Source organism: Xenopus laevis, chromosome 5L (assembly GCF_017654675.1).
Source record: "Xenopus laevis strain J_2021 chromosome 5L, Xenopus_laevis_v10.1, whole genome shotgun sequence".
NCBI classification, from domain to species: domain Eukaryota; kingdom Metazoa; phylum Chordata; class Amphibia; order Anura; family Pipidae; genus Xenopus; species Xenopus laevis.
Window position 1 is genome coordinate 80187989 of NC_054379.1, and position 21779 is coordinate 80209767.

Here is a 21779-nt window from a genome sequence, read left to right on the forward strand (position 1 = left end):
GAACCCTGCTGAAAAAGGCCGAATCCTGACTGAATCCCGAACCGAATCCTGGATTCGGTGGATCCCTAGTTGCTATGTAATATATGCATATAGTTTAAATTAGTAATACAATTTTATGAAAAACACATAATAAAGAAAACTTTTTATGAACATATTGGAGATCTCACCAGATACTGAGCAACCTTAGCCAAGAAAGTTTCTGTAAACTGTTGAGTGTTTATATTCAATCCATTATATCCATTATCCAGAAACCAGTCATGCAGAAAGCTCTGAATTACAGAAAGGCCATAGACTTCATTTTATCCAAATGATCCAAATTTTTCTGTTTAATAATAAAACAGTACATTGTACTTGATTCAAACTAATATATACTTCATTCTTATTGGAAGCAAAACAAGCCTATTGGGTTTATTTAATATTTCCTATAAGCTGCAGACCATATCTTATGCCCATGGTAGGGCTCGTAAGAGTATGTTTTCACCTAACTGCAGAGCTGGTAATTGCATGGGTGGCATCAGTGGCGGAACTACCGGGGGAGCAGGGGGTGCCTCAGGGCCCCCCGGCAGTCCGCGCAGTCTGTGCACCTCTGTTGCGGCGCATATTTCCGGCCAGTTTCCGGGTGTACGAAGGGGGGCAGGGGCCCGGCTGCGCGTCCTGCGCCAGGGCCCGCCCCCCTCTAGTTACGCTTCTGGGTGGCATAACACACCAAATTACTCAGTATGACCTTCAGTTCCAGCAATATTGGCACCGAAGCTAATACTATTAGACCTGGTGCCCTGCCTTCCCATCTCTTCTGCACACTCAGCCCAAACCCTTTGCCGGCCTGCAGGCAAAACCCCACATCTGCTATTTGGTCCACAGGGCCTCAATATTTCCACTGCAGCTCTTTGTTTTTCCGCTGCCCTGCAATCACCCCTCTCTCTAGTTTCTCCTACCCAATTGTAAAGGAAGAATGTGCCTCTCCAGCCTACCCCTATTTCCAGCTTTGCTTAACCTTATGTATTTTATAGGCATTATATGGATTGATTGGAAGCTAGTCTAAAGATTTTAATAAGGTGCGAATATGTAAACATTTTTGAGAAACAAAGGGAAGGCAGCAACTGAATTAAGTACAGTATGTGATTATAGGGAGATATGAAGTGTGTTAATTCTATACGTTGGTAGGTTACAGTATAAGAGACAGTTTAGGATGATAGCATAAGAGCACACGCAAAATTGTCTGTAATTAGTGTTCATGCTTTGGGAAAAATGTAAAAAGAATTGTTGAGTTATTGTAATTAATATTCTGACATGTATTATTTGGAAATGGAAACTTCTCTAAACAGGCAGGGACCTAACTTGGCAGATTTTTTTTTCCTTGTCTTGTCAAAATGTTACCAGCTAAAAAGAGATAGGTGAATAGAAATAATAATTATAGAAAGATAATTACTGAGCAGTTTATTTAAGCAAAACTGCTTGTATGTTTATAGTAAAACAAGCCAAGTTTACCTTTTAACTGTTTTTATCTTCTTGTTCATTATCTTGAAAAGGGAGATTAATTGCTATAACCACGGAAGAGGTTAATGGCTATAAATATGTGTTTTCACATTGTATTCTATAATATTGCCACTGCTGGTGGTAAGATATCTAGTACAGGTACTCAAGTTCTTTTAAAGACAAGATAATTTTAAGACAAGATAATTCACCAAATGAAAGTCCAGTTAGTATTTTATAATCACCCAGGCACCAATGGGCAGGTTTGGAATGGACTTTCTAGGGCCCAACAGAGAACCTGACAACCAATAATTAGATTTTATAAGTGTTAATATTCTCCAAAGGTGGAAATAAGAAAGGGAATATACTTTGGCTGATGTCCACTAATGTTTGAGCTGCATAGAAAAGAACCACACTGGCACACGAGACTTGTGTCTGCAGGGCAAGCCCTTGCAAAAGTTTTACTGCGGTGGTGCAACTTTTCGGGGCTCCACCCCTTTGTCAAGCCCCGAAACGTTGCACCACCGCAGTAAAACTTTTGCAAGGGCTTGCCCTGCAGACACAAGACTAGGTTGCCAGTATGGTTCTTTTCTATGCAGTTCATTGGGAGGTTGCCGTATCCTCCAATCACTGTGAACCGAGCGAACCCATATATTTACACAACGGGTGTGCGAGTGTCCTCTTCAATTGAAGCACTAATGTTTGAGGCCAACAGGAGGTATTCTGGTTCCCTTGAAGGCCAGCCTTTTGTGTTTTGTAGGCCTTAAAGGAGAAGGAAAGGTCTTTTAACTTGGGGGTACCAAAACTTAAGCACCCCTAAATGATCTCATGTACTTACCTGAAACCCCGTCCAGTGCACCTAAAAGGCATATTGTATGTCTTGTTTACTAAAATTGAACTTAAAAAAAGGTAGCAAACAAGTAAATTGCAGTTTATTGTTCATAAACCATTATCCTTGTTCATTCCACATGTAAGCTAACAAATGTCCACTTATCTGGATGCATTATATGTGGAGAATGGGGCTACTGTAATGGAGGAAAATTGGAAAATGAAAATAAAGGCATATCTATGAAAGCTATTTGTTGTTAGTGAACGGTCATTGTCCATCATCGTGGATTATGGTTTGCACTTTAAGTCTGTATGAGAAGCATACTTCTTACATGTACAGCAATACGGTGAAGGAAGACTTACCACAATGATAATTTCCCAACATTCATCAAGGTAATGGGACTTTGCTATTCAATACAATATTATTTAGTCGATTATTCTAGATATACACTGAAAATAGAAAGGACGCTGGCCATACAGGCACCAGTAGAAGGAGTCAGACCATTTTAGCAGTATGGGGCCTGTCCAGCTGAAACCTTGGAGAAATTCAGATTTTTTTCAGGTTTTTTTTTTTTAAACCTTCAAGATAAATATCTATCAAATAAGGACCACATTGGCCTGTTTGAAAAATAACCATTTGAAAAATGAAAAGCATGACATCTGTGTCTCACTGAAAACCATGTCCACCTGTAGCCGCACCCTCTTAATTACCATGCTGAATTATAAAATCACATGCTATTTTTTTATGAAGCTCCCCTCTGGGGTCTGGTGCTTGTGAATGATGTCTCAGTCTTGCCTCTTGTGAGCTTTCAACTGTGGACTTGTGATGCTGCGAGACATTTGATGGTGGGTAGATGAAAACAAGGACCTTCTTGCAAAAAGCAGGACAGTTCGGAGGTATACATTAAAGTAGTACTATCTCAACAAATTGTTGCTCTAAGGGGCAAATGATTGGATTAGCCCAGTTTGGCATATCCATTGATGGATCATCAAACATTCACTGAAGACCTTGCCACATGAGTGGATCCTATATGATCTATGATATAGGATTGTAATGCTATTTTTTAATATTGTAGCACTCTTATTGACAAGCTGTTTCAGATTACTGCTTTAGTAGTCATACACCCCTCTTGGTTTTGGTAATATTTTCTCCTTTATATACATGTAAAATACAACTACATTTACTTGCAACATCATCAATGTAGACATGCAGTAAAACTAAAGCCAAACTTTGCCATCCTTACAAATAATATTCATTTTTAAAGCCATTTACATAAGATCTAACAAATCTGTACATATGAAATAAACAGATGTTTCTGATAATTATGTGGTCACTTGCCAGAAATAATGTAAATGCATAAAATATTAGCCTTTTGTAATGTATTTATGAAATGAGGTCAGTGTTACGCTGTGTGAAGGAATGTCACATGATGCTACTGAAAAACACCTGCAAAGAAATTGTTAACCTTACCTTTACACGTGTGTAGTAAGAGACATGTATGGGATCCACCTGTCAAGGTTTTCAGGTCAAAAACAAAAGAGCCACTCTGCATAGGGAAAAAAGGCATGTGTTCATTGGCAGGTAGATCCTATTTATGCCAGGTATTCCTATGCAGAGTGGCTTCAGCATTTTTTGAAACTGGAGGAAATATTAAATGGGTTGTTCACTTTGAGTTAACTCTTAGGGGCACATTTACTTAGCTCGAGTGAAGGATTCGAATAGAAAAAACTTTGAATTTCTAAGTTTTTTTTGGCTACTTCAACCATCGAATTGGCTACTTCGACCTTCGACTACGACTCCGAATCGAACGATTCGAACTAAAAATCGTTCGACCATTCGATAGTCGAAGTACTGTCTCTTTAAAAAAAACTTTGATCACCTATTTCGCCATCTAAAACCTACCGAGCACCAATGTTAGCCTATGGGGAAGGTCCCTTTAGGCTTTATAGCCAATTTGGGATCGAAGGAAAATCGTTCGATCGATGTATTCAAATCCTTTGAATCGTTCGTTTCGAAGGATTTAATCGTTCGATCGAACGATTATTCCTTCCATCGAATTGCGCTAAATCCTTCGACTTCGATATTCGAAGTCGAAGGATTTAACTTCGACAGTCAAATATCGAGGGTTAATTAACCCTCGATATTTGACAAATAGTAGATTACTTTTTAATTGATTTTTTAATTGATACTCATGCTTTAGCACATACAACATCTATATTGTAAATATTTGTATGGTATGATTGCAGGGAGCAAAGCTATTCAAATCAAATCTGCTGGGATAATTGGTGACAGTGTGGGACAGAGTATTCTTTTATACAGTAGAGACTACAGACTCTTCCTTTGAGACACCCATAAAGAACAATTAATTTATCTTAATTCAGGGTATGCCCTTGTGCGACAGCTGTCTTAATGGATTTGTATATAATTCATTCAGGCATGTCACTACTCAGAATAGCTGGGGGGACCTTAAAACCGAACAACCACACAAAACACTTTTAATGTTTATATGACGAGGATACCTTTTTGTTTTAAGATATAATTAATAAAACTGATTATTAAAACAAAATAGAATTGTATGTATTGTAAAAATAATTTCATATGGTATTTTTATGAGACACAGCAACTAGATAACCATGTGTCTGGAAGTTATTTTCAATTTTATAGACCTCTTGTTAAATCCATGACAGATTGTGGTTACATTTCCATGTAGTCTGCATGTTTTTATTCTGCTGATAAATAGTAGAATAGTAGACTGGCTGCATAGCAGTACAGCACACTAGTGGCTTAAAAAAATAGAAATATTAAACCAGTAGAAGCAAGTGAGCATCTTGCAGATTAACAATTACAAACAAATTGGCTTTACAAGCCATATATTGTGTTAGAACCAGTGATGTACCCACTCTAAACATGCGGACCGATTTTGGGGTCGCAACCCACAGGCTGATATCCCTGGGCTAAAGGCATTTGGAGCACCCATTTTGTTCATCCGCTATCATTCATAATGTCATTTAATGGCACCCTGACTGGTGAGCTGGTGGAAAAGGATGAAGGGCAAGCTGTAGACCTCAAATACTGTATTTCCGCCTGCTGCACTTAAACACACTAATTAGGGGGTTATTTACTAAACTTGAATTTATCGGATCGCGAAAATACCCGATAAAATCGAGCAATTTTTCTGGACTTTTTTTCCGAAATCACTGTTTTTCAGGTCTTTGTCCATAAAATAGCATTTTGGGGATTTTTCAGGCTAAACCCAGAGCAAAGCACAATAACTTCAAATTGAGATGGGCGCCTCTCCATTGACTTATTCAGGACCACAAGAGGTCTGAGATGGCGGATTTAGGGATTTGGGCTTTTTGCTGCATGTAATAAATCTCTAAAAATTTAAAAGTTTTTTTTCCCTCCGCGAAAACTGTTTTTTGCACGAAAAAGCCTGACTTGATAAATTTGAGGTTTAATACATAACCCTCTTTATGTGACTTCACATGCAGTTACCATATGTGTCCATAATATGTCCACCATCTGTGCAAAAGTATTGCACTTTCAGTTAAATTCAATGCGCGTGAAAATAAATAAAAGATCATATGTACAAATTGATCTTACTGTGTACCATATCATGCTGGTTTCTGAAAGACTTGTATGAGTATGCCCTGTTAAGTTCATAGATCATGCATTAGCACTACTGACACTGAATTCCCAGCATAAAATAATAAGCCGTCATGCTTCAGTAGAGCAATGTAGAACAATGTAGCCTTTAATACAGCTATTACTCTGCTCAGTGCTTTCATGGCAGAATGCTCCCCTCATACTTTTACAATGTCAGCGGCATGTAATGGGAAAGCTTGATATTTCAAGTCATAGCCTTAAGGGTTTCCATTTCCTGGCAATGAGGAAGAATGATCTTCCTTCCCATTATTTTTATCCATTCACTTTGTATACATAAAACAGGGTTTGTCTACCGCCATTTGTAGTTTTTAGAGGTTTGGGAATTGTGCATCTAATAAATGTGGTTGACTGGTAAAAGGATTAATCAGATGACTGCTGTTCATGGTCAGTGGAGATCAGGTTTCTACCCATTTTATGTAAGAAGCTTTTTAAAAAGAAATGATAACATATCCTCTACTGGATAAAGTTCCTACTATTACTACTACTATTGGATAAAAAGTAAAAGTATGCCCACTGCTTTTTTTAGGATATTTTGTTTGTTTCTCCTTCTCTGTTTAATATTACCAACACTCTCCAGAGGTACCACGTCCATATTCCCCAAAAGTTGTCTGCAAGAGCTGAACAGAATTCATGAGATAAATAACAAATCATTGATAATAATTAAATGCTCTTGCAAAGTTCTTCAATTATTTATCTTATATTGCTTCTGTTGCTATTGTTAAAGGGATTCTGTCATGCTTTTAATGGTTTGCATTTTATTTCTAAATTACACTGTTTACATTGCAAATATTTCACTATCAATTGTATTATTGAACCAATAGCTTTGAGAAGGAGCCAGCAGTTCTGGATGGAACTGCTTTGAGACTGTTATTGTTTCCCCCCTTTCTCATTGAACTTCAAAACGACCCAAGTCACTAGCCCTCACCTAGGGGTAGACTTGAGAATAACACACAAGCAGGGTTTTTCCTGCTTAAGTGTACTTTTTAGCAGTACAAACTAATCCATTTGTTTGCTCTTTTAAAAAAAATAGATTTCTATGCAGAATTCTGCTGGCACAGCACTATTAACTCATGAGTTTTGAAAAAAAAATATGTCTTCTGGTGACATTAGTCCTTTAAATTAGTGTTTCACAAACTATGCAGCCAGTGTTGCAGCCAGTAAGCTTTGGATTTTGGAAGAGTGCCTTATTTTTCTCCTTGTAAAGCCCACATCGCTGAGGCATTTCCATATAACAAGAGAAAGGGCAAGCAAGCCAGTAAGCCCCTTTCTGGTAAAAAACAAAAACAAAAAACAAAAAAAATCAGTAAGATTTTACAGATGCTTTTCAATATATTATAATCATGATGAAAACACAGTATTTAATTGAAAAATCTAACTGGACAGAGGCTTTATATGTCTTTTGACCATTTAGTGACTGGCCAAAATGTATCAAGCAAAGTGAGTGGCAATATTTATATATTTAATTTATACAGTATATTATCAGCAGATGTTTAGTAAAAAGAGAATAAAAGTAATATTTGCACTTTCATATAATGGCTTTGAGACATAAAGCATTGCTTTGTTTTTTTTTTATTTTAACAACTGTGCCCCTAAATCACCACTAGCCCAGTGGTAATTACCCTACCTATAAAGGGCCACTGATGTGGAATGGGAGCTGCTCCCCTTGGTCACACTGGGTTGGGTTTGTGCATCCTTCCATAGGCAAGGGTACAAAAATTGGCAGCCTATGGGATATAGCTATCCCAAGCCCAACATGACTGGGCTGGACTCTATGCTCTGACAAATTTAGCCTGGTTAAAGTGTCAGGGATAAGCTGTAAAGTTTTACAGTACAGTAATAATACAAGCAGGGGGAAAAATATTGCAATTGATATATATTTTTTTTTATATGCCACATGTTATGAAATGAACTATTACTATTTATAGAGAGGCATTTTGTATTGTAGGAGATATTGAAAAATTTTGCAAAATGTCAGTATGATAGTATAAAAAATAATAAATATAGTAATTCAAACCATTTTGTTTCAAGACACTATAAACACAGGGTGGCAACATGTTTTGTAATAAGAAAAAAAAAATCAGGCATGAATGTGAACCCAACTGGGACAATACATACTGTACATTCATGCAGAGCAGTCTTCAGCTGTCAGCAATTTAGGGAGGTGTAGTTTAGTTCCATCATGAGCATTGTAGAAGGTTTACACATCAGTCTTACTGCTCAGTTTTGTTTCCCATGCTTTTTTTTTTTTTAAAAGAATGGCACGATTTCTTGGAAAACAGCTTGACTCATTTAGCAAAGTCAAAACGTGACATGTAGAAGGCACTGTTTTCAAAAAGCATTATAGGTGATGCTTTGTATCATATTGTGTCTGTTTAATGTGTTATAATCATATATATACCTTTCATACTACAACCATTCCTCATTGAGAAGCGAATCATTTTCTAAGGATCGTGTTTTACTTGTAAAGGGTGTGAAAAAGAACATATGGGTAATTTACCAACCCAGTGCAGTGTGCATAGTTTGAATGCCAATTTTTACCCATAATGCAGCATTTTCTCCCTGAATTCCAGAGTAATTGTGGCCGTTAAGAAGTTGCATCCAGTGTATCAGAATCAACACAATTGTGTGCATGCAGATCAGATGAAGGTTGGGAGGTAACAATTTCAGAGTGGGGATTGCATAACTTACAAAACTTGGCATTTAAATGGCATTAACATGTGATTCTTTTGTCACAAGAGTGCTGCGTCTATTGACACAAAGCCGCTGTGGGAAACCTGGAATTAGCACCATGTTCAGGTGCACTTTTTATTGACTTACAACCATTTTTTTTTCTGCTAAGCAACCAGAATTGTACTTCTGAGTTGCCACTGATGGAAATCATGTGACATCTATGTGTATCTTGTACAGCATTTTGAGTGTCTACTCTGCACTGATTTTAAAAAGATAAAAAATAAGTATTATTAAATGTCACAGTCTATTAATGTGAAGAACCATTTTCTGATGATTTGCTTAGAGCTTTTGTGGTAGAATACTGCACCACACAAATCCATAGCTAAACAAATAGTAGTGAGGAATAGTGTTTACATTGCTTGCAAAGGATAATTGGAATTGTATTCCAACCACTGTCAGGGTAAATAGATGATGGTAGTGGGTGGATCTGGAAACTCCAACAGTGTGTTCATCATTTTTTTGGCACTGTTTTAATTCATGAAAGACTAACACCCACAATGGAATATGACAAAAGAGCTTTAGCTGGAAGGCTAAACTAGAATAGGAGAAAATAAAAGGGCAAAGTATATTTGTCAGCTTTTGAGAGCGTGTGTGATTTTGGACCAGAATTGTGCACTGACTTTCTGTTAAGATATCAGCCAAATGACAACTCAACTTGAAATCTTTAATTTATGACTTTCACTAGAAGTCTAGTTTTCCATATGACTATGGCTTTTCCTGTTTTATATATAGGTATGTGCAAACAAAGTTACACTGTTGGTTCTGAAAGATTCCTTATCCTACTTTTAGAGAATAAAACCCAATTTGATAATTATTTTCATAGAGAAAGAACATGTAATTCTAAGCATAGTTTTATGGATGGCTAACCAATGTGTTATGATATCATAAGAGGTAGAGCATTCATGGTGGGTTTTATTTCTAAGCAAAATGTATTTTTTAAAGTTCTCCCTCCTGTCTGCAATGGTTCTGACAGTTGTAGCAGAAACCTGCATGAAACTTGGCAATATGGCTGTAAATGCATTTATAAGTTGTATAGAGAGCAAAAGGGAAAGTTTTATTTTTCTGTATTTTGGCTGTCATATAATAAGTGTGATAGGGGTGTGTTTAAGTGCCACTTCCGATGAGGTGTGACCTTGTTCTTTTATTGTAGGGCAGAGATGTGATGAGTTTGTAGCACAATGCACAACCCTCCTTCTAAAAATTTAGCATGGCTGTTGCCTTAAAATTTAGTATACTACTGAATCTGTGAGAAACATGTGGGGGAATTGTGGTGCGTGAGTCCACTTATGATGATGCCAGACAACACACAGCACTGCATAACACCCAATTAGGCCTACCAGTGAGGATTTCCAAACTACTGCGGTGCAACTGAAACTCTGAGCCTTCTGTTCTACCTGAAGAGAGAAGAACTATTTCCATCATTGTCTAAAATATGTGAATCCTGGTCAGTCAGTAACATTGCCTTCCGCATTACTAAATTATGTACTCATGGCTATCAAATAGGATTCCAATGAGGATCTGTCACACATTCTACAGCAATATTTTTTAACCTTTATTCTCAGGGAATCAAATGATGTTGAGGAATCAGATGTAAGCCCAAGAATTGGTTTTTAACCATTTGTTTATCATGTTTTAACCACTATATTTAATTCTAAGAAACGGTTTCACATTATTTAGGGAGATCATGTAGACTAAAACTATACCCAGTTTTGGGTACTGACCGCAAGTTTAGTATATCTGTTACAGAGTACTCTGATGGGCAATGTGCATTGCTATTCAGTTACAATTAGGATGAGCATTTAAGGACAAATGTGTGATTGTTGTGCTAATTTCATGTGACTTGACGTAGCTGGTAGAAAAGCTGTCACATCTCTGATGTAAAGTGTTGATTTCTCACCCACACTCAACTATTGGTGCTTCAAGAACGTAGCTAATCTATTTCCAATGCACCATGCAAAGCAGCAACCATATCTCCAGCAGGTGCTTTTTTGAATGACCACTAAAGAGTTTGATTTTTTTGCCCCTATGCTACACTTATGTGTGTTGGTGAAATAAATCTGTAATTTTTATCTTACAGGGACACTAAAAGAAGCAATGTGGTGAAATCAAGTTACCATAGCTTGGAGAAATATTGGTAAATCTATGGTTCTTATGTTATACTTTTAGAGTTGATACATTTAATTGTCTGAGGTTAATGTTATGTGTAAAACCTTACCAAAAGTGTGAAATAAGGGGTCATTTACAAAGACTTAGGGAAAAAGTGCAAAGTCCTCATACAGGCAGCACCATTTCTCTGACGATGGCTGCACACTTGTGTTGGATAAGAGATCTGGACGAAAGGTGCAGAGCCCAATGTCGGAGGGCACAGGCCAACACTGTTGCAGCCAGAATCCTCTGCCTGTGCACCTGACTCACCTGGCCACCCCTTATGAATACATTGCTGCTGAATGGATGCAATGCTGTATTCAGGTGGCAGGTGGCAGGTCTCTGTGCTCCAAAACAGAGTACAGAGGCCTGCGGCAATTCAGACAGCTTGGAAGGCAAGGTGTAAAGGTGTTTGCAACTTGCCTTCCACTTTGTAAATGAGCCATATGGATTCAAGTGGAAAGTCGAAATCAGACTGACTAGCCCTGACCTACACTGCCAAAGGGAGGGTTACTGCCCATTCAAATATTGATTGGTTAATTGGTGTACTAAATTGGGTAAGCTCCCCTATCTATGTTTTTACTTCCTACCCCTTTATACACTATAGGTGCTCATTTACAACCTACAATGTGCAAAGTGTTGTTTAGGGCACAAAGTACAATGGTTGCCCACAATGTAATGTTTTTTTCCTACCATTTCATTGTCAGTGTGACTGAGTACAGTGATCCACACGTTAATCAAGAGCACAATGTAAGATTTTTTGAGGCAGGCATAGTTCACTATTATTGTCTTGCGCCTATTGCGCATTCTGCTGTGGGAACACTGGAATTACCACCATGGTCAAGGGTAGTGGTTGCTTCAGGTTTTCTTTGTGTAAGACACACTTATGCAGGATTCCTCACTACCAACAAACGGTTGCTCTGTGCAACAATGTGGAATAGGTTTGGATGCAAGTGTATTTAATGAATAGCATCAGCAAGTGCAACATTCTTGTTAGTTTTAACACAACCACACTTAAAACTTGTGTTCCTAAATGAGCTCTGTTGATATTCCTTTGGCATGCCTAGCTGGACCAACTGCAGAGCATTCATTTGATATTGTGAACAGAAAAAAAAAATTCATGACATAGACCAAGGGCACACTGAACTGGTTCTTAGCATGCAGATCAGCGTGCAGACCAACGCAAGCGAAGAATGAGCCAGAACGCTGATCCGAGAGAATTTCAGCATCTAAATGCATACTCTCATACTGTTTTAGCGTAAAAATCGACTCTGTGTTTCTGCACCTGGGCCCATGCAGTGGTTCTGGGTGCAGACACAGAAAAGTGCTGATTCGGGTGTATGGACTAATTATTGGCCTGCGTTTATACTTGGACTGAAAATCAGCCCAGCGTGACCTTGGCCTTAGTCTAGGCCCACACTATATGGATCTCAAACTGCAGAGAAACAGGCTGAGAATCACCTAACACACACACACACACTGCTCCTCTGCTGCTGTTCTGCAGGCAGACGCAGAGGATTATGGTGAGAAATGCAAAATCACACGTTTCAGCACTAAAATCATGCACCTGAGCAGAGGTAATGTTTCCAGGTGCAGGATCTTGGTTTTGCATTATATATCTGATAATGGTGTCTTGCTTTGTAACACATTTAATGCATTTCATGACTGTAATTAGTTCAGTTTAATTTGGTGGTTGCTGGTTTGGTCTATGAATTACTTAAATGTTATCTGGATGGAAGGCCAGATGCACTTAAAGGTTCAATCCATGTCTTCTTCAGTGGGCCATATTAATTTATGCAGTTGTTCCCCTCCCCATCACCACTTTAAACTTGTTGATTAGAGTCTCTTTAGAATAAAGTATTGATGTTAACGCTAACCATTCTCTGCTCTGTAAACAATTTGCAGTAAAAGGCTTGCAGACTTTTTAAAAATAAAATACTAATGGTATGCAGATAAATGCTGTTCTGAGCATAAATGTTTTTTGCCTCATGTGCTTGAAAGACCTGAAAGTATATTGAACTGTGTACAACCCTTAATGATAGAGTAAGAGTAATATCAGATGTCATAAATACCTGTGGCAAGGCATTAAAGTAGAACTAAACCCTAAAAAATGAATAGGGCTAAAAATGTCATGTTTTATAGACTGAACGTATTGCACCAGTCTAAAGTTTCAGCTTCTCAATAGCAGCAATGATCCAGGACTTCAAACTCGTCACAGCTGGTCACCATCTTGGAAAGTGTCTGTGACACTCACATGCTCAGTGGGCTCTGAGCAGTTGTTGAGAAGCTGAGCTTAGGGGTTGCCGCAAATTATCAAGCAGAAAATTAGGTTGGCCTGTAATATAAGCTGATGCTACAGGGCTAATTATTACTGATGCTAGTTGCACTGGTTTCTATGCTGCCGTGTAGTAATTATCCATATTAATTACTAATCAGCCTTATACTGTGACATTTCTATTCTATGTGTACTGTATATTTTGAATCAGTCCCTAAGCTCAGTAACTGACAGTAACTGAATCTACATTAATTTCTATGGGATTTTTAAAAGTTAATACGCCTTTCAAAATCCCATAGAAATGAATAGAGAGTGGCGGAATTTCATATTAGCGGACTGTGGTGATCTTTAAAGAGATACTGTCATGGGAAAAAAAATTTTTCAAAATGAATCAGTTAATAGTGCTGCTCCAGCAGAATTCTGCACTGAAATCCATTTCTCAAAAGAGTAAACAGATTTTTTTATATTCAGTTTTGAAATCTGACATGGGGCTAAACATTTTGTCAAATTACAAGGAGGCGCCTGCGGCTTTAGAAGAACCAGCATGGCGCGGTGGGCCTCCACTAGACCACCAGGTACGATCGCTACATTTAGTACACAGGATAGAGTTTCTTGTTTCTACATAAATAATAATTGCATTACTAAGGCGCATAAAAAAAATCAGTGCAAATCACCATGCTTTCTTCTCAGAACAGAACTTTCTTTCAAAGAATTGTAGAATAATTGTGCACGGTTGCTGAAATGTGCATTTGGCGTTTCAGAGTCATACCTCCCAAATTTGGAATTTTAAAGAGATGGTCAATTAGAACACATCTCAATCTGCTGCAGCCACGGTTAATATCCAATTAGTCCCTTGTTTCATATGAAAGACTTCCCATATTCCAGTAAACCCTGACAATTTTGGGTCCATGATTTGGGACTTTCTTTAGTCCTTTTATTTACCACAGAAATGCGAAACTGTGTGGGGGTTATGTAATAAAAGGCACTAAGTTTGCCCAGGAGCAGTAACGCATAGCAACCAATCAGCAGGTAGCATTTACCGGTCACCTGTTTGAAAGCAAACATCGTATTGGTTGCTATGGGTTACTGCTCCTGGGCAAACATATGGGGGTATGAGCTTTATTATCTCGCTTTCCCCCATATGTAATAAAAGGCACTAAGTTTGCCCAGGAGCAGTAACCCATAGCAACCAATAAGATGCTTGCTTTCAAACAGGTGACCGGTAAATGATACCTGCTGATTAGTTGCTATGGGTTACTGCTCCTGGGCAAACTTAGTGCCTTTTATTACATAACCCCCTTTGTTCAGTAAGTAACCAATAGAAGTAGCCATAAGACTTACTCAGCACTCCCAGTGCAATGGTTTTCCTGAGGCTCTATTGCTTTGTCTGCCTTTTGTTGTTAGCAGTACAGCAACATTTAATTTGGGTATCCTAACCATTTACTGTCTGCATTTTATTTCAGATCCCACACACTTTTCTGTTCTCTCTAATTTTCCTTAATCACTGCTTATTTAATATGTTCCCCTTAACTTGCATCATCATTTTGAGACAGATCTCTATGCCATATATAAAAAAGTATACCTTGTCTTCCAGATCACGGGAAAAATAACTTATGCATAGATTAAACCGGATGTAATCTTTCCCTAATGGGCTGCTAAACGTTAAAACAGTTCACTTGGGACATGTTTCACACTGTGTCTGCCTTTAACATGTGTAGTCTTCCCTGACTCCCACAATGCCGACATCCTCTTCCTTTTTCCCTTGTTGTGGGATCTCCGCAGCTGGATAGTCTAAAGGGAGGAAGAGAATTCTAGCATGGGAATTTTGTCCCTCCTGGCAGGGGTGCTTCACCAATGAGGCAGGTTGAGGCTGTCGCCTCAGGCGGCAGCGCACCACTAGGTACCAGGGGCCTGGGGGAGGGGGGGCAGCAGAGGGGCCAGGATCGCCCCTGCCTCCTGGACCCTTACTGCAGCCAGTGACAGCTCACACATATTAATTCATATGAATACACTCAAACAGTGCTTAAATAATACTGTAAATATGCAATATTTAGTGCTTTTCAGATTTGTGAATCAGAGAATTTAATGAAAAAGCTATTTCATTGGAAATCACCTGTGGAGTCCTGTAGAATAAAGGAAGGAAATGCCTGTAAATGTACTTTGCACCATTACACAAATTAAGTGACATACCAGCTGCAATTTCAGTGGCAAGCCGTGTTTTTGTGGCTACTATAACAACCCTGCTGATCAGTAGTCTTGTATTAACTGAACAGGTCTATGAGGTCCTTGCTCAGTGGGCATTTTTAACCTGCTTGTCAATAGTTATCTAGTACATTTTCAGTCAGGTGTCAGGTAGGCTCTATACTCTGCAGACCTAAGGAGACCTGTCTGACAAAACATAAACTGACTGCTTAAAGTGATACAGACACTAAAAAATTATTATAAAATATTAATATACATCAAAGTTACCTATAGTTCATGTTGATCGTTTTTTAACTGATAGAGCTGCTTTTGTAAGTAATTGTTACTTGAAGTTCCTAAACCTGACTGTTTTGCCAACCTGACTGTCCCTTCTCAACATGTCAGTTAGAGTTTCTAATGCTAACGGACTGCTGAAGCTCAAATATGATAGCATGCAAAGACAATATTATGATAGATGTAAAAAAAAGGTTTAATTTCTGGTGTTAGTATCTCGTTAAAGGAGACGTATTGTGTTAAAACCAAGTATGTGAGAGTGCATTATACTTTCTTAAATAAAGAAGGAAGTAGTGTTTTTTGGCTTATTTATTGAAAATCTCTGCAAAAACCACTACTAGTCCTGCCCATCTGCTCCCTTTCCTGCTGTCTCCTTTTTGCAGGCCATACAGGGGTGTCAGTGGCACTCGGCACTGCACTGTAGGACAAGAACTAACCAGCAGCTAGCCTGATAGGGAACGGAAGGATGTCTTTGCTTGTGTGAATGCAGGCAGGGGCGTACAGAGGAAGCAGACCCTGCAGCTGCAGGGGGGGCCCAGGAGGCAGTGCCGGGTTTACATAGCGGGCACCCCTAGGCCCATTGCCGTTCGCCGCCACTGTTCCCTACCCAATATTCGTGTAAATGGGGATTGGCACACAGGAAATTAAAAAAATGATTGTATCTCCTGTGCATCCCCAGTCTTTTTTTAAACCAATGTGGGTGTGGTTGGTCAGCATGCCGCCCCCCCTAAAATCCTGCCGCCCTAGGTGGCCTTTCCACAAATCCAGGCCTGCCAGAAGGTAAAGGGGCCCCATGAGATCCTATTCCATATAAAATTTCATCAAATATTGGTAAGACAAGTCAACCTCTACACATTTTGGGGGTCTGAAAAATAATTTGATGTGGGGCCCTGTAATATCTAGTTAGTTACGCCACTGAATGCAGGGCTGTGATTGCCTACCCCCCAACTGTGCTTCTGCCATGAACCGTTGGGATCACCCACCCCTCATTTGAAACACGGACAGGGACCATAGCAGATCTAGAAGAAGTTCCAATAAAGAGGATATGTTAAAGAATATGATCATTTTTACCCCAAAGAGAACCCAGCACCATATATTATTCACTATTGCCTTCACAATTGGGGGGATATTCAGTTATATTGATGTTATCAGTGATAATCTTTATATTTTACAATAGGGAGTACATCCCCTATATAAATATATGAACTGTGAACCTCCAGTGTGACAGAAAACATGAAAAACAGAAAAAGGCTTGTGTAGAAAATTTAATTGTATTATAATAAAAAGGATATGCATAGGAGGGTTGGTCATTTTTAGAAATGAGGAACAAGTAGGATGAGGGTGAGATAAAAATGTATAAATAATTTAAAAGCCTCTGCCCATAGTAAGTGCACTTAATATTTTCCTTTGTCTTTAAGAACTCCTTTGCCAAGATCTTTCAGAGAGATTCATAGACACTGACATAACTTTCTAGCCTATTGCTACATGCGGCTCAGTCTTATGTGAAAAAGGTTCAGGGAAAAAACTATAAATGTGACTTAACAATCTCAGTATGGATAACATTGATTACAGATAACAAGCTGGTTTGTATTAGTAGAGTTGATTAAAACAAAGTTCAAAAAATGGTCTGTAATTAATGTGAAACTTTTGAAGAAGGGAATCACAAAATGGCAATGCAGTTGAATGAATGTGCAATCTAGAGCACCATTAGTCTGTCTCAAAATAAAATTAGCCCGGAATGCAGAAAATAAGACTTTTCAGAGTAGAAGTGATCCGAGCATGCTTAAAATCAATGTCAGCATCTGCGTGGCATTTTATAGGGGTTATTTGTGGCCAGTTAGCTGGTATATGGCTCATATCCAGGCTATAATAGTGTACAGCTGCACCTCTCCATACTAATTCACAGGCAAGCCTTAGCTGGATCTAGGAAATTGTCCAAGGAGAAGCCAAGCTTGACAGATAACACTTTTTATGCGTGCTAATGTTCTAGAATGCCTCAGTAAAGTCATGTTATGGAAACTGGAGGGGAAAGGGAGGTAAGGCATTAGGAACCTACACTTTTAGTTGCATTTTAAAGATTGAATATTTTCAGCCTCACTGTGGCCACTAACGTGCATACTGTATTAAGTACAAAGGAGAAACTTTTGAAAATACATTCAATGTATTTCAATTCAATTGAGTTTGAACTGTGTTTAACTGCAGCAGTTCTGTAACCCATAGCAACCAAATGAATTACATATACTTGATCCTCTAAAACGAACGGTGTCTCCCCAATCAGGCAATCAAAAAAGAGGGGCTCTCCTCCACCATTAAAAAGACACTTTCCACAGATAGATTGCAGCACATCCAAATGTTGTTCAGAGTCCTTCAGCGTCTCTTTTAGCTAGATTCCAAATCTATCGGATACACGGAAGACACTGCTTTCTATTTCGAACCGGAAGTAGCGGAGGAGACGGAAAGGATCAATATTATTGCCCGTTGACGAATCACGTCAGCGGTGACACAGGAGTGTGGAAGCGACGGTCGGAGATCCGATACAAGCGTGCTGGACTGAAAGAGACATTGAAGGACTCTGAACAACATTTGGATGTGCTACATGTTTTTAAAGTGATTTTATTAAAGAAAATTTTGTGAGTGCAATCTTTTTTATTTATTAAAATTGTTAAACGCTTTCACACATGTTGCTTCATTTTACTCACTATGGATGCAAGAAGATTGGAAGTGAACAGGAACACTTACCATTATCAATGTCCTTTACTAACTTACCTCTTGTAAGTATGACCTCCTGCCAGACTCACTAGGAACCGGAGTATGGGCTCTTGCTGAACTACAACTAGACATCACGGGTGTAACTTCAACCCCTTAAAAAATACCCTCTGTTCTAAGGGAACTGTATCTCACATGATATATGTTCTAAGGTGACACGAAACAAAATTTAGGTGTATTTAAACATTTAAAAAATCACTCTAAGTTCGTATATAATAAATTATTTTAAATACTACACTATATTACTTATCTGTTTTTTTTCCCCTCAATGACCTTTGAGATATACAGCAACCAATAGCAACCAATAAGAAATTGGCAATGGTTAAGATGGCCGTACTCGATCTGGCCATACTCTGTCAAATTTAAGATGACAATTAGGCCCCTTTAGATGGAGTCAGCAGCTTATCTGCCCTGAATTGGCCCTTTCCAATGCCCACCCCAATAGATATCTGACCAAAAATCATCCTGATATCTAGAGGGCGAGATTAAAAATCTCATCAGGCACTGGATGCATCTGTAGTTGAAGTGAACCCCCTCCTAACGGGTCTGCATAGGTTCCTGGCCAGACAATCGGATTAGCCCAATTTGGCCCAAAATGTAGGTGGCAAATGTTGCTAATCAAGTAGATCTTAATGTGTATGACCAGATTTAGACAAATTGAATTTAGTAACATAAACCAAAGATCTGCTCGGGTGCTATGGATGCAGTGGTGCACCTATATTTATAAAAGAGCATCCACTTAGTGGATATAATTGGAACAGCAGAACTTTGAATTGGTTTCACCTTGTATCACACATGTAAGCACAGCTGCCTTAACAGTGTCACATGTACAGGCCTAATAAGTGCCCCCATATAGCCAATGTATATTATTCAGCCCTGCTGCATTATACAATTATGTGCCATAAAGTACTAGTATTTGTAATTATTTATATTAACATGCATACAGGGGTTGTGTATCATGTGCAAGAATACAGTGTATTCGCTGCCCCAGGTCACTACTATGCGCCAGACAGAACGTCTTTGGGTTTGTTTCTCTAAAGACATATTCTGTCATCTGCTGATCACATGGAAATAGCCTGACAATTTTAATAAAAAAGCTAACATTTGACCTTATAAAATGAAAACCATGTTCTCAGTTAAGGCGTTAATTTCAGAATATGTTCTGCAACTACACACTCTTCATCAGACCTTTGTAAGCCATGATCCATGAAAGTCAAACCTATAAGCAGCTGTTAGTTACCGCTTTAGTTTTTAGTTAACTATGGCCTTTCCTATTTAATGTAATCTGAAACCACTATTGTGTATGCCATCTGCAGTTCCTTGGTGTCTTACTTGTTTGTAGATCAATGGAGCCACAAGACAAGCATTGATATAGTGAGGAGAAAAGTAATGGAAGGACATTACTGTAGTGCAACGGGTTTTTACCATAATTTTTTTACAGTACATGGCAAAGGTGTTTGTTTTTTGTACTTTGCATCTTGTCTCAGGCAGATATAAAGTATAGGGTTGCCTTGAACCCACAGTGCAGGTGCTCCATGGATGTGTGAAAGGAGGGGTTCATATTGTGGATTGCCTACTTTCCCCCACCTGCATTTTGTATGGATCAGATGTAATCTGGTTCTTTTGGGGGGAAATGTAAATGTTTGTTTTTTCCTCACCTATATCTGCTCAGTGTAGCTCCCCACAGGCTGACCCTGTACCTGTCAATGGGGTTACACAAAGGAGCGAATGACTCCAGATCTTCTTTTTTCCACCTGCCTACAATCCCCTCTGTGTGCTCCTGCCTTTAGTGTTCCAGCAACTTTTTCTGTGGTATTTGTAAATGAGGCCTGCAGTCCGCTCTCTTGAGATTTTTGCAGTGAAAAACTTTCATTGGAGGCTGATTGCTAAAGACTGCCATATCACCCAGAGTAAAAGACTCTGTAGAATACACAGAAATTGGAGAGGCTTTTCTCTTGGAGAAAGGCCCTTCTAGCTTGTCTTTGCTTATTACAAGTAGCTAAGCAGTGGGTCTTAGTCCTTTCTGCATGTTTTTTGAAAACAGTGTTTTCCTGGTTAGAAAGCAGATAGTGGTCATTAATGGGTCAATGTTCCCAAGCTGTAGGACACTAACCGCTCAAAGAAAAAAACCCTACCAGAGAATAGCAAGCGTGACGTGCGACAGTAAATTGATCTTGAGTGAAAGGGCCAATGTTTACATGATTCTCTCATTCACAGTTTAAAGCAGATTCCTCTCTGGTACATGATTAATAGTCAGCCATCTGGGAAGCAGTCTGCAATTTTTGTAAAAGCTTATATCCAAGGATTACGGAGAGATCTCTGATTATCATCTGAACATTTACATCATTTTATAGCCACATTATGGCTGTACGATTTCAACAGGTTTTGAAACTGGCTTGGTGTCTTGCATATACATCCAAACTATAGAGTGTAGCTTTTTGTAACCAGTTTGTTCATGAATGTTGTCATTTTGTGTGTGTGATTGGAAAATATGCCAAGTAACAGCCCTCTGACTCATGGTTGGTATTGGCAGGCCTTTATTAATGAACAGAAAATTGTACAAAACTTTTTCTACAAATTTTCATCTGTGTGTGTACGGCCAACCTTACTGCAGAAATGAATCTTGTAATAGCACTTTCTCAATACCTCTTTCATCTCAATGAAGGGCTAATGAAATAACATCCCAGATGTGTTCGATTAGAACAATTGTCTTTTCAGTTTCACCCAGCATATCCTAGAGACATTATTTAAGCATTTTTTTTACCCAAATATTGTTCCTGTTTAATATTTTAAGCTGCCTATTCCTAGCTAGATTGCTTACTTTCTGAAGTGCAAGAAACCTAGTTATAAATTATGAACACACTAACAAAGTTAAGGTTTGATGAAAGGAGTTTGTAGTTACTTTGACACCATGGAAGCATCACACAGTCTGGATTTCTGCAATAAGATATGATCCCAAGTGGTATCCAGTTGGTTAATGTAATAATGCTCCCATGCCTTTGTGTCACATGATAAAGATAGAAAAAATCCATTAAAATCTGCTCAACGATTTCCAAAAAGTCAAGGAAAATCATGCCTGCAGATTTGACCTCATTTAAACAAACAACTACTTCTACTTGGGATAAGGATTATTACATGCAATTGTCTTTGTTGTTTCACAGCAAACATGATTGTTTGGTGTCTAATTTTATTTTAGCAACGTGACTAGATGCTATTTTTATGTGAAAATAGACAATTATATAGTTGCAAAAAAAAAAAAAAAAGCACACTTTCATCAGGCTGAACTTTTTCACCAAAAGATTGTACCTAACTTTTAATTTAACAAGGGATTGTGTAAAAAAGCCATCTGAAGCTGACCCAAAAAGGGATAATGTATTTAATTACATGTTCAGACCAGGAACAACAGAAAACAACTGAGAT

General features: G+C 38.5%; 1 protein-coding gene across 6 annotated transcripts in view; it reads left to right on the forward strand.

Annotated features, from left to right (window-relative positions):
• fyn.L (FYN proto-oncogene, Src family tyrosine kinase L homeolog) overlaps window positions 1-21779 on the forward strand; it is a 133400-nt gene that overhangs the window by 61143 nt on the left and 50478 nt on the right. For 5 of the 6 annotated variants that reach the window (XM_018261614.2, XM_018261613.2, XM_041562055.1 and 2 more), the window contains 1 exon segment: window positions 10776-10832. The exons of the other annotated variant lie outside the window; for it this stretch is intronic. The gene's annotated coding sequence lies outside the window, so the exon portion shown is untranslated. 6 annotated transcript variants of the gene reach the window in all.